Source organism: Bufo bufo, chromosome 3 (assembly GCF_905171765.1).
Source record: "Bufo bufo chromosome 3, aBufBuf1.1, whole genome shotgun sequence".
Lineage (NCBI taxonomy): Eukaryota > Metazoa > Chordata > Amphibia > Anura > Bufonidae > Bufo > Bufo bufo.
The window spans coordinates 97903817-97918873 of NC_053391.1; positions in this window are offsets into that span (position 1 = coordinate 97903817).

The following is a 15057-nucleotide window of genomic DNA, read 5'->3' on the forward strand; positions in this document are numbered from 1 at the left end:
TGGGACATAGACGTAATACATACACACATATATACACATATATTTCCACTATCCCGATTCGTCTATAAGATGTAAGATAATGGGTGGATCTTACCCCGTCCTGTAGACGTATGACTCACTCGGTAGTGGATGGCGTGGTACTCTTTTGTGGTACGGGCACAGGTGGCCGAGATGCTTCAGATAATACGCCAATCTGGCCAAATTGCTTCAGATGATATGGCAATTACATTCTCCTATAATGCCCTGGTCTAGAGCCCTCCCTATATGGATGGTTAGGGGCTATACTCATAGACCTGCCTCAGCGACACGGAGTACCCGCCCCGACAGGGGCGACCCCATACGGAACCTGTCCCTAGATGGGGCCTATTCCCTGTATTCCCTCAGTATATTACCCTACATGCCATGTTTCGTTTCAATAACGATGAAAACTCATCAGGGGCTTACTGAAGTCAGAGGGTTTCTAAAAGATAAAGTAAACGTGCAAAAAATCACAGTCACTAAATGTGCTTCAATTCCATACGTATCCGTATAGTATTCATAAAGTATATGTTTCTAACTTACTGCTTCAGCAGAAAGTTCCTTTCTTTGTAGATACAAAGCGGTGTAGACGGTCAGTGGTACACGTCCTCCGGGGTATAGGGAAGTGTCCCCAATAATACCCTCGCCTTGCCTCACCACAAGATGCCAGTAGTGTGGTCTCCACAGTACTAGCGACCCTCAACCTTAAGACCAAAAATAAGCGCAAAATCCACGCAGTGGGCCTGGCTCGCCAATGTAAAGGGGGAATATTAATCACCAATATTTATGCAAATATCGATAATTAATATTCATAAATGGGAGGAGCCATCTAGTGATAACTCTGCCCATTTATGCCTTTATATAATAACACACAATACCTTTGCTATACTTTACACTAATCACTACGCTAGCTGCAAGCGCCTTACTATCACTATACTACGGCGGCGACTACTAAAAACACCATACACTGCATTATGAACAATAAGGAATATTTATTACACAATACAATTATATCAGTCTAGCAATACATTATATCTATATATATTCATGGATCAATGGATATGAATATATATACATAGACGTACACACCGCAGTACAGAAACAGTACTACAATAAACACAATACAAGCCTAACTACACTACACAATCCCAAATTCCACCCCACATACTATCTATACATTACAATAATACATCATACACACAAATATCAGTAACCCACCCCACCTGACTATTCACTGTCCCTACGGGGTACGACGAGGGTTAATGGTGGCCTCACAGGGGTGTAAACCGACCACAAACACAAAGGGTTAACAATGGGGATAATATCAGAACTGTACAGCAATGCAAGGGTGAATACCCTGCAAGTGTACAGTGGGGGGGGGGGGGGGGGGGGGGGGGTGGCAGGGTTAGAGCAGGGGTTACCACCAGGGGTTAATCAGGGTAGGGAAAGGGTTACACGGTGGAGCAAGGGTTTGGGGGATCAGGGTGTCCAGTAACATGGCAAGGGTAAGGGGTTACAGGACCAGGGGTGATATGTGAGGGGTAGGTAGGGGCTACACAGGTATACTTAGGCCTTATCCAGGTGGTCATCATGAAGCTGCTCTCTCCCCTGCATCTCTGAATCTAGTCTGGTTGCAAGAGCGCGCACCTCTGGCCGGTTCAGGGTTTTATAGCCCAAAAGCAACCCCCTCCTCCTTCCTCAGGCATGTGACATCATAGTGTCACTGTGACGTATGCCTGCCTACAATCCCCAGAGTCCTCCCCCCCCCCCTAGTCCCAAAAATGCTGGGAGTAGGGGCATGGAGTTTTAGCCATGGGCAGAGGTGTGGAAAAACAGGTTCTCAGGTTCTTGATGTCTCTGGTTAGAAGGTCCCCTCACAAACGGTGCCAAAGCGTCTGATTGCTTTGGGCCTGAACAAAAGGGGACTAGATGCTAATCAGCTGTTATCCTACAGGCTATAACAACTCTGTTGATAACAGTTGGAATTGCATATATGCATATATATATCCACAGATGCTTGAACCGGGGGTATGAATGGGCAGCAATAAGCCCACATACATACTGTCATGCTGACATAAGTGTATATACATAGACACGTGTGCAAATACATACACACATATCTATATATACACACACCCTCGCATATATCTGGGGCATCACATACAGGGGACATAAGGGGGCACATATATATACTAATATAAGGGGGATTATAAGGGGGCACAGCTTCCAGGGACCACATATTTCCCACAGGGGCCACCATGAGCCCCTGGGGATCACCATGGGCATCACCCCATGATGCGGTGGTTAATGTATGCATATATATACCATACATGCCCGCACGTGTTTGCAGGCATGCATGGATATATATGCACACGTCTCAACCGTTCCTCAACAGCCTGTTACGATTGTAACACACCTTTGGACGACAACTGCCCTTATTCAAGGTGTGAAGGTTGTCGCACACAGGCATCTACGGAACCCACGATGCAGGAGATGTTCCAGTGGACCAAGACCTACGTGGATGATTCCATAAAGGGAGTTGTGCGCCTTCTTAATGAGAGGCTACCCGGATCCTCCCAGACCCCCATGGAAGTGGCGGCACCAGTCGAGAGACCCACCCCCTGTTCGGTGGGGTCTTCTTCTGAGGAAGAAGAATTAACTTCTTGTTTTTTTCCCCCAGAGAAAACGCAGAAGTTGTTAAAATCCATCAGGTCGAGGGACCAGGATGTTGACTTGGGGGAGTCCTCCGATCCCGCCGGACGGACACAGCGTGTCTTTAGAGCGGATGAGACCCTTCTCTCTGTGATGCGTACAGAGTGGAGAAAGCCTGAAAAAGGTCCAGTCCTCACCAGGAAGTTCAAGCTCATGTACCCAATGGCTAAACCCTTGGTGGAATCGTGGGGTTCCGTTCCCAAGGTGGACATGGCAATAGCCAAGTTGTCCAGGCGCACTCTGGTCCCTGCAGACGATGGGTCTAGTCTGCAGGACCCTCTAGACCAGAGGGCAGAGTGCACCCTTAGAAGGGGTTACGCGGCGGCTGCTGCCTCCGCATCGACATCCATTGCGGCCACTGAAGTAGCCTCCTTCTTACGCTCCAAACTTAATCAGATCCAGACAGACGTGGACCAGGACGTTTCCAGAGACAACATCTTGACAGCTTTTAAGTCAGTCAATCTGGCTATGGATTTCCTGTGTGATTCCACCCAGATGCAGTTGAAACTGGCCGCCAAAACTATGGCTCTAGTTTCAGCTGCCCGCAGGCCACTATGGCTGAAACCGTGGATCGCGGACAACGCGTCCAAGTTTAATCTATGTGGGCTCCCCTTCGAACCGGATAGGCTGTTCGGGTCCGAATTGGACAAGATCATGGAGGGACTCTCCGACAAGAAAGGGAAGAGTCTCCCCCAGCAGCCCTTTCGGGGACGCCCCAGACAGGATAAAAAAGGCGGAGGCCGTTCAGGGCAGCAGGCTAGGCGCAGAGATTGGGGGGGGGGGGCCGTCTCGTAGATTCTCGAGACGCTCCCGCAAACCCACCAGGGAGGCGAAACCCTCCTGACTATGGGCCTCCTCGAGGCTCTTTGATAAGCCCTGCTGCCCCTGCAGTATCTCCTCTAGACTTTCCCGTGCCCCTCCCCCAGATTCCCGTGGGGGGCCGTCTCTCCCACTTCAAAAACTTTTGGGCCCAGCAGATTGCAGACCCCTGGGTTCAGGATATAATTTCTGCCGGTTACCGGGTAGATCTTATCTCCCCCCCCCCCCCCCCCAGAGAGATTTATCGCCACGCGAAACTTCGGGTCTGCCAAACAAAAGATCCTAAAGTCTTATATTCAGGACTAGATCTCCAAGGGAGCCCTGGAGGAGGTGCCGGCAGGGGAGAGAGGCCTAGGGATTTATTCTCCAGTGTTCCTGGTTCCCAAGAAGACGGGAGATCTCCGGATGATCATCGACTTGAGATTCCTCAATCGATTTATAAGGAAAACCAGGTTTCAGATGGAAACCATAAGGTCAGTCAGCCATATCCTCAACCCTGGGGACGTCATGGCTACTCTGGACCTCAAGGATGCGTACCTTCACATCCCGATCCATTCCGCTTCCCGGAAATTCCTCAGGATCGCGGTCCAGATTTTAGGGGTTCGCAGGCACTTTCAGTTCGCCGCGCTTCCCTTCGGAATCTCTTCTGCCCCCCTTATCTTCACCAAGGTGGTGGTGTCGGTGGTGGCAGCTTTGAGACTTCAAGGACTGACTATTATTCCTTATCTGGACGATTGGCTCTTCATAGCCTCTTCAGTTCCGGTCCTTACCCACCATCTTCAGATCGCAATCTCCTTTCTCCTCCGCCTGGGCTGGATTATCAACTGGCAGAAGTCGAATGTGAGCCCATCGACTTTAATCCATTATTTAGGATTCGTGGTCGACTCTGTGGAGATGTCCCTCCAGTTGACTCTAGAAAGGAGAGCGCGGATTCAGGACCTGGCAAGAGTCCTTTTTGTCCCTCGTCGAGTCTAAATTCGGACTCTCATGAAGATGCTGGGGCTCATGTCAGCGGCTGCGGACGCAGTCCCTTGGGCGTTATGGCACCTCCGTCCTCTTCAGTCGGAGGTCTTACACTTATGGAACGGCAGCCCTGCGGGGCTAGATTCCCTGTGCTCCCTGTCCGGTCAAACCCGGAATTCCCTCAGATGGTGGTTCCAGCTACCAGCAGGGAAGTCTATGACCCAACCAGTTTGGCTCATATTGACTACAGACGTGTCCCTTGTAGGCTGGGGCGCTCACCTGGACGGATCCCCAGTACAGGGATCTTGGTCTCCTCTGGAGCGGCGTCTCTCTTCCAATCTTCGCAAGATGCGAGCTATCCGGCTAGCCCTCCTTCACTTCGCCCCTCAGATTCGGGGCAAAGCAGTGAAAGTCCAGTCAGACAATATGACTGCGGTTATCTACTTAAACAAGCAGGGAGGCACAAGATCATTGCCCCTTCTTTCAGAGATCGGGGTAATTCTTCGGTGTGCAGAGACGAACCTTTCCCATCTATCTGCCACTCATATTCGAGGCTCCCTCAATATGATAGCGGACCGCTTAAGTCGAGGATTACCGACCATGGAGTGGTCTCTGCATCCGGAGATCTTCAGGCAGTTAGTTCACAGATGGGGTATGCCAGAGGTGGATCTCATGGCAACCAGGTTCAACGCCAAGGTGCTGAGGTTCTGTTCCCTGTACAGGGAAGACAACCCCCTGGCGATAGATGCTCTGTCGATACCGTGGAGGTTCAGGCTGGCTTACATCTTCCCTCCGTTTTCCATGATACCGAGGGTATTGATGAAAATCCGTCAGGATCAGGCCTCGGTAATAGCCATCATACCGTTGTGGCCTAGGAGATCCTGGTTTACCCAGCTCATTCAGATGAGTCGGGGACAATACTGGAGACTCCCCCCGGAGCAGACCCTGGTGTCGTGGGACACTCACCTCTGCCCAGATCTGCACAGGTTCAACCTGACAGCCTGGAGGTTGATCAGTCCCTTCCCAACATAGAAGGGCTTTCCGAGTCGGTCCTGAGAACTTTGTCGCATTCCAGAGCAGAGTCTACAAATAAGGCCTACTCCAGGATCATGAGAATCTTCATGTCATGGTGTGATTCCAAACAGGTGGCGTCTGCAGATCCGCCCCTTCCTGCGATACTACAATTCCTTCAAGATGGATTAGATAGAGGTCTTTCTCCAGCTACCTTGAAGGTACAGATTTGTGCCATCTCGGCCTGTCTTAACAGGCCACATTCTCGGGATCCACTCATCAAACGCTTCCTGAAGGGAGCTGAAAGTCTAAAGCCTACTATACTGAAACCCATTCCCCAGTGGGATCTTTCAGTAGTGCTCAGGGGGCTAGCATCTCCCCCCTTTGAGCCATTGGAGGAGGTGGAATTCAGATTTTTGACTTTAAAGATGGTTTTTCTTCTGGCTGTAGCTTCAGCCAAAAGGATCTCTGAATTGCAGGCTTTTTCTGCAATTCACCCTTACATTATCTTCTTACAAGACAGAGTACTCCTGAAGTTTTTACCCTACTTCAGGCCTAAGATCCCTACCTTCCAAAATATTAACCAGGTAATCTCTTTACCAGTTTTTTTTTCAGCCTCCTCCTCTGATACTCCAGCTAGATACCCGCTGGATATTTCAAGGTGCCTTCAGGTCTATGTGGATAGATCCAGAGAATTCAGGATAGATGAGAATCTCCTCATCCTGTTTGCCGGTAAGTCTAAAGGCCGTAAAGCGTCTAAAGCTACCATTAGTCGCTGGATCAAGGAAGCCATTAGGGAGGCTTTTGTCTCCCAATCTCTAGATCCTCTGGAGTTTGTGAGAGCCCATTCTACTAGGGCTGTCTCCACCTCTGTTGCGGAGAGAAGACTTCTCCCCTTAGAGTTGATCTGTAAGGCGGCTTCCTGGAGCTCTGAGTCGACCTTCATCTCCCATTATAGGATAGATGCTAGGATGGCAGAGTTTTCGGCTTTTGGGCAGACAGTTCTTAGTTCTGCCAGGCATGAGGACCCTCCCTAAGGGATTCTTTTTGCTATCTCCCCATCTGTGCTGCTGGTAGGACTTAAGGGAATCGTTAATTTCTAACGATAATTTGTTTTCACTTAGTCCTAACAGCAGCACACAAATATCCCACCCTAGATACATTATGCTTGTTAAAAACACGGTGGGCTGGGGGGGTGATCTCCTCCCTTTCAGGGAGTTGAAGATCGTTTATTGGTTCTTGGGCTCATTAAAAATTCCGCCGGTCCTACCAGTCCACAGGGGCAGTTAACCCCCCCCATCTGTGCTGCTGTTAGGACTAAGGGAAAACAAATTATCGTTAGAAATTAACGATTATTATAATGATTCTATTTATAAAAAAAAAAAAGCAAAGTATTATAATCGCATAGCGAATTAAACACAGCTGTCTCTAGAGTCAACTTTCCTATTTGATTGCTAGAATTAATGAAGTTGACGAATATGGAGCTAAAACGAAGATGGAGAATACTTCGTTATCTTCGTTTTGAAGACTATGGCGAATACATTTGTCATATTCGCTTATTCTACCAAGCCAACCATAGTAAACCAGGTCCAAGTTGAAATCGCAATGCGATTAATTCAAGTTGTACTGATCGCATTACGATTACAACTTAGCACTGCTATATTCAATATTAGGCTAGAATTAACAAATATGGAATATAGCAGTGCTACAGGGAGTGCAGAATTATTAGGCAAGTTGTATTTTTGAGGATTAATTTTATTATTGAACAACAACCATGTTCTCAATGAACCCAAAAAACTCATTAATATCAAAGCTGAATATTTTTGGAAGTAGTTTTTAGTTTGTTTTTAGTTTTAGCTATTTTAGGGGGATATCTGTGTGTGCAGGTGACTATTACTGTGCATAATTATTAGGCAACTTAACAAAAAGCAAATATATACCCATTTCAATTATTTATTTTTACCAGTGAAACCAATATAACATCTCAACATTCACAAATATACATTTCTGACATTCAAAAACAAAACAAAAACAAATCAGTGACCAATATAGCCACCTTTCTTTGCAAGGACACTCAAAAGCCTGCCATCCATGGATTCTGTCAGTGTTTTGATCTGTTCACCATCAACATTGCGTGCAGCAGCAACCACAGCCTCCCAGACACTGTTCAGAGAGGTGTACTGTTTTCCCTCCTTGTAAATCTCACATTTGATGATGGACCACAGGTTCTCAATGGGGTTCAGATCAGGTGAACAAGGAGGCCATGTCATTAGATTTTCTTCTTTTATACCCTTTCTTGCCAGCCACGCTGTGGAGTACTTGGACGCGTGTGATGGAGCATTGTCCTGCATGAAAATCATGTTTTTCTTGAAGGATGCAGACTTCTTCCTGTACCACTGCTTGAAGAAGGTGTCTTCCAGAAACTGGCAGTAGGACTGGGAGTTGAGCTTGACTCCATCCTCAACCCGAAAAGGCCCCACAAGCTCATCTTTGATGATACCAGCCCAAACCAGTACTCCACCTCCACCTTGCTGGCGTCTGAGTCGGACTGGAGCTCTCTGCCCTTTACCAATCCAGCACGGGCCCATCCATCTGGCCCATCAAGACTCACTCTCATTTCATCAGTCCATAAAACCTTAGAAAAATCAGTCTTGAGATATTTCTTGGCCCAGTCTTGACGTTTCAGCTTGTGTGTCTTGTTCAGTGGTGGTCGTCTTTCAGCCTTTCTTACCTTGGCCATGTCTCTGAGTATTGCACACCTTGTGCTTTTGGGCACTCCAGTGATGTTGCAGCTCTGAAATATGGCCAAACTGGTGGCAAGTGGCATCTTGGCAGCTGCACGCTTGACTTTTCTCAGTTCATGGGCAGTTATTTTGCGCCTTGGTTTTTCCACACGCTTCTTGCGACCCTGTTGACTATTTTGAATGAAACGCTTGATTGTTCGATGATCACGCTTCAGAAGCTTTGCAATTTTAAGAGTGCTGCATCCCTCTGCAAGATATCTCACTATTTTTGACTTTTCTGAGCCTGTCAAGTCCTTCTTTTGACCCATTTTGCCAAAGGAAAGGAAGTTGCCTAATAATTATGCACACCTAATAGAGGGTGTTGATGTCATTAGACCACACCCCTTCTCATTACAGAGATGCACATCACTTAATATGCTTAATTGGTAGTAGGCTTTCGAGCCTATACAGCTTGGAGGAAGACAACATGCATAAAGAGGATGATGTGGTCAAAATACTCATTTGCCTAATAATTCTGCACGCAGTGTAAGTTGTAATCGCAATTCGATTATTAGAACTTGAATTAATCGAATTGCGATTTCAACGTAATTCTCAAATCCGACAGTACATTCTAGTATGGAGACGTTCCCATGGTGATGGGGATGCTCCATGAGCACGGAAGTCGGCAGAAGCAGCAACGGTCACTGACTGGAGCAGCCAGGAATCCTAAGGACAGGTAAGAACTACTTTTGGGAAGTGGGAAAGAAAAAAATATAACAATCAAAAAAAAAAAAAAACGAATATTCAAAATATCGAATTTATAGCACTATATTCGAAATATTCGCGAATTAGCGAAGTGCCGATATTCGCAAAAAAAATTTGATATTCGAATATTCGTGCTCAACACTACTTGTTACCCCAGTTCCCTCATTAGTAATAGTGTCCAGTAGTTCTTCCCTTCATAGTCTGTCCGATAATGATAATAATGCCAGTACCCCCTGTAGTAATAATTCCCCCATAATGCTACCAGTAGTAATAAAGCCCCCATTGTTCTTCCCAGTAGTAAATATTTTCCTATATCTGGACCCTAATATTATAAAAGCCCTCTATAATGCCCTCAGTAGTAATAAACCCACTATAGTGCACCCTAGGAGTAATAAAGCCTCCATAGTGCCCCAGTACTAAAATATTTCCTGTTGTGCCCCACTGATATTAAAGCACACAATAATGCCCCACAGTAGTAACAAGGCCCCCACAGTGCCCCCAGTAGTAATAATATCCCATTATATTGCCCCTTGTAGTATATCCCCCCAAAGTGGCCTGTGGCCTATGTGGGTGAATGGCAGGGATGGCAATTCAGTTGAATGTGGAATGGAATTACGTCAGTGCTCTAGCAAGCTGCTGTGAAATATTGCCAGATGCTAGTGAAGCTGTTTCTCCTCACCCTACGGAGCGTACCCTCTGGGGTATGTGTACTGCTGGTTAAGAAACAATGATCTAGATGCCTTATGAGGCCATTTTATTATGGCCTGTGTAGGACCTACTTTGCACAGCCTTTTTTTTTTCATATTATAGATTCAACAAGGTGCAAAAAATATTCTGTATCTGGTTCATGTTGACTTGATTATTGACTGACTAGATCATTTATTTATTTTATGCACTTATATAGCGCTACTATATTCTGCAGCACTTTACAGTCATTAGCATCCAACTGTCCCCAATGCGGCTCACAATCTACGTTCCCTATCAGTATGTCTTTGGAGTGTGGGAGGAAACCGGAGTACCCGGAGGAAACCCTCTGAAAACACTGGATTGGATTGACATCTGGTGATAATGTAAGGGTGCTTTTACACAGCACGATGCAGGGCCATAACGAGTGCCAGTCAATGCTCATTTAAAGTGCCTTTGCACGGGTCGATTAAAACTGACTGGGGGATAAATGATAATTATGATCCTTTATACCCTTTACACAGGCCGATAATTGTACGGATTATTGCTAACTAGTGCTCATAGTATCGCTTGTTAGCGATGATTGGGAGATGTAAATGTGCCCCCGATTAGCCAATGAACAAGTGAAACGCCTGTTCATTGGGTAATCCGCTCGTTTGTGCTCATGTTTACCGGCAGCAGATTGTACTGTGTAAACATGATCTCCTGCCGGCAAACAACGAGTCAGTATGGGGAACAGCGATGGCATTAGTGATCACCCCTTCCCATACTCTGGACTAGATCGCTGCATGTAAATGCACTGGTCTCCTCTGCTAGCAAACAGTAGATTGTCGGGAAGGAATTCTTCCTTCCCAGCTATCTGCTGTGATATCGCCCCGTGTAAAGGGACCTTAACTGTTTGCATATTATATGTGAAGATATGCTGTGGACCACCAAACATTTCTATACTTGCATAAAGGTTCTGATTAGCGCTAGTTTGTTGGCTGATCAGTTTGGACTGAAAATTAGTGCACGTTAAAGGACCTTAAGTCATTGGAGAACTCATGGTTACGTGGAGTCAGGTAGTGAATGTCTATCAGGGGCGGACTGGGAACTTAAAGTGTCCCTGGAAAAAATACTAAAAGTGGCCCTGTTTTGTAATCGGCTCCAAATTGACGGAAGGCAGGGCCAGCAATACCATATTGTGGCACATTATACAGCCCCAACAGAGCCAAATACAACAGTCCTCCACAAAATACATCCCCAAAAACTTTGGTTCCCTGGGCATCGGCCCACCGGGAAATTTCCCTGTAAGGTCTATGGCCAATCCGCCCCTGATGTCTATTAATATGCTTGGATTGTTATAAGACTGACGACTGGAAACGCTGTATGTTGGTCATTGGTCCACTCTGTCATGGTAATGGTAGTGGAACCAGCAGGGCATATTAAACCAATCCTTTGACTCAAGAGAACAATTCATACTAATTGGGCAATCCCCAGAGCACTTACATGGAGCCCGCTTTTTAATCTATTCATATGCAGATCCGCTAATTTCCAAGCTCCTCTTCTGCTATTCAGACAAGCAGGAAGTGTCTTGGCCTACCGTAGCCCAGGTAGTGGGTAGTCTGAGAAGAGGTATCTCCATCTAGGGAGACAAAGAGGAGCACAGGAATTGGCAGAATTGCAGCCAAAAAGATGAGAAGTAGAGCGCCATGTAAGTGTTCCTCAACTAATGTGAATTCTTGTTGTTGAACTGGAGGATCACTTTAACCCTTTCAGCCCCAGAGCTTTTTTTCAGTTTTGCATTTTCATTTTTCACTCCCTTCCATTCCAGAGCCATATCTTTTTTATCTTTCCGTTCACATAGCTGTATGGGGGCTATTTTTTTGCGGGTCAAGTTGCTATTTCTAATTCCACTATTGATTACTTTTTGTGTAATTTTTTTGTGTGTAACCAAAAAACAATGAATTAGCCAGTTTGACTTTTATTTTCCATTTTGATGTTTGCCATACTGGATAAATATTTTTACATTTTAAGGGTGAATTCACAGGACCATATGTATTTTGCAGATCAGGTGTGGACAAAAACTATGGTCATGTGAATCGGTGTTTACACATGCAGCGATGCCCATGATGTGTATTTTTTTATTGTTTATTTCTTTTTATTTTCATTTTGGGGAAAGGGGGATGATTTGAATTTTTATATATTTTCTTTTATATTTTGAATTTTATTTTTTATTTTTTACACATTTTTATAGTTCCTATAGGGAACAATAACAAACAACAGTCAGATTGCTTCTGTCAGACTCCAATGTATTAGCATTGGAGGCTATGACAAATACTCTATGTTCCTATGGAACGAATGTGCGGCAGTCTGGTATCATGCCGGAATACGGAGGCTGCTGCATACGCACCCTGGCTCCCCCAATCCTCTCTGAGGACAGCTCGAAGCATGCTTCCAGGTTTTTGCACCTCCAGATTCAGTGGTCACAATAGGCCCTGTTGTATGCGAGCAGGCACCATCTTTAACCCATAGAGGACCCACACTGTACATGTACGGCACTAGTGGACATGACTTAAGGACCAGCGCTGTACATGTACGACGGGCTGATCGGGCGGGTGCAGGAGCTGCGCCCGCCCGATCAGCAGCACGGACCCGGTAGTCACTGACAGCCGGGCCCTTGCTGCATACGCCGGCATCGGTGAAAACACTGATGTCGGCGTGTTAACCCCTTGTATGCCCTCCGCTTCCCTATCGGGTCTCTGTGCTGCAGTGGCAGGGACCCGATGGCAGAGAAGGCAAGCCCGATGCCTTCCATAGACATCGGAGCTTGCCTTCTACGGAAGCCTGTGAAATCCAGCCCTTAGGCTGGGTCTCACAGGCAGGCTGTCAGCATAAAAGCTGTAATACAAAAGGTTGTATTGTAATGCTTTACAGAGGGGATCAGACCTCAGAAGTTGAAGACATATTGGGTATTGAGGCGTCCGTAACGACCGGCTCTACAAAAATATCACATGATACACCCCTCACCTGAAAGCCGTAAAAAAATAAAAATGGTGTAAAAAAATTCATTTTTTTGTCACCTTTCATCACAAAAAGTGCAACACCAAGCGATCAATAATACGTATACCCCCCAAAATAGTACCAATCAAACCGTCACCTCATCCCACAGAAAATGAGCCCCTACATAAAACAGTCGGGGAAAAAATAAAAAAAACTATGGCTCTCAGATTATGAAGACACTAAAACATGATTTTTTTTGTTTCAAAAGTGCTATAAAAAACAATTAAATAAAAAAGTAGACTTATTAGGTATCGCTGTGTCTGTAACAACCAGGTCTATTAAAATATCACATGACCTAACCCCTCAGGTGAACACCGTAAAAAAATTATAATAAAAACGGTGTAAAAAAAGCAATTTTTTGTCACCTTACATCACAAAAGTGTAATACCAAGCGATCAAAAAGTCATACGCACCCCAAAATAGTACCAATTAAACCATCATCTCATCCCACAAAAAATGAGACCATACCTAAGACAATCGTCCAAAAAGTAAAAATATGATGGCTCTCAGAATATGGAGATACTAAAACATGATTTTCTTTTGTTTCAAAAATGCTTTTATTGTGCAAAACTTAAATAAATAAATAAAAGTATACATATTAGGTATCGCCGCGTCGTAACACCCTGCTGTATAAAAATATGAAAAAAGAAGTTACAGCCAGCTCACCTTCCGATCCTATTAACGGTGCACGGGGCGGACTCAAGCCAGTCCAGCAATAGATAGATGAAGTAAAAGAATGCTCCAGCACCGAAGGGCGTTTTGTACAAAATCCCGTTCTTTATTGAATTCTTCACCGAAAATACAGGTACGGACAGCGACAGTGGCACAGGGACCCACTGTTTCCCACGACCAGGTCGTGGGAAACAGTGGGTCCCTGTGCCACTGTCGCTGTCCGTACCTGTATTTTCGGTGAAGAATTCAATAAAGAACGGGATTTTGTACAAAACGCCCTTCGGTGCTGGAGCATTCTTTTACTTCATCTGTATAAAAATATCACATGAACTAACCCCTCAGGTGAACATCGGAATTTGTTTTTCAAACACTGTGTAAAAAAGCCATTTTTTGTCAACTTACATCACAAAAATACCAAGCGATCAAAAAGTCATACGCACCCCAAAATCATACCAATCAAACTGTCATCTCATACCACAAAAAATTAGACCCTACCTAAGACAATCACCCAAAAAAAAAAATATGGCTCCCAAACTATGGAGACACTAAAACATGATTTTTTTTGTTTTAAACAATGCTGTTATTGTGTAAAACTTAAATAAATATAAAAAAGTATTCATATTAGGTATCGCCACGTCCATAAGAACCTGCTGTATAAAAATATCACATGATCCAACCCCTCAGGTGAACACCGTAAAAAAATAAAAAATAAAACTGTGACAAAAAAGCAATTTTTTTGTCACCTTACACCACAAAAAGTGTAATACCAAGCGATCAAAAAGTCATATGCACCCTAAAATAGTACCAATCAAACTGTCATCTCATACCAAAAACAATGAGCCCAAAAATAAAAATAAACAATGGCTTTCAGAATATGGAAAAAAAAAGAGGGTTAGTCAGCACCTCCCAGTGCGCAGGTGCACGCCGCCATGGCAAAGACCTTGAGGAAAAAAAGGAGACAATGCGGCAGCACTCTGCAAATCAGACAAAGTACAACAATGCTTACAAAAATTATGGTGCTAATACTACGCTTATTTATAAAAGCGAGATGCTTGGTCAATGCATTTTGTACAAAACCATCTAAGCCCGTATGCCAAACGTCAAGGCGATCTCTGTTATACGGTACCTGCATCCCTTGTAATGGAGGCCATTTTGGCACAAAAAACGGAAAAAGGCAGAGTGGATCCAACATGCATGTGGGTCCAACACTCCCTGAATTTTATGGCGGTCATTATGGCGCATAACAGGTAGTATTTAGTGTTAGGACCCGTGTAACAGAGATCGCCTTGACGTTTGGCATACGGGCTTAGATGGTTTTGTACAAAATGCATTGACCAAGCATCTCGCTTTTATAAATAAGCGTAGTATTAGCACCATAATTTTTGTAAGCATTGTTGTACTTTGTCTGATTTGCAGAGTGCTGCCGCATTGTCTCCTTTTTTTCCTTTCAGAATATGGAGACACAAAAAATATATTTTTTTCAAAAATGCTTTATTATGTAAAACTGAAACAAACAAAAAAGTTGTTATATTTGGTATTTTTGCGTCCGTAACAACCTGCTCAATAAAAAAAAGCACATGATCTAACCTGTCAAATGAACATTGTAAAAAACAAAAATTAAAAACAGCTAGTTTTTGTTACTTTGCCT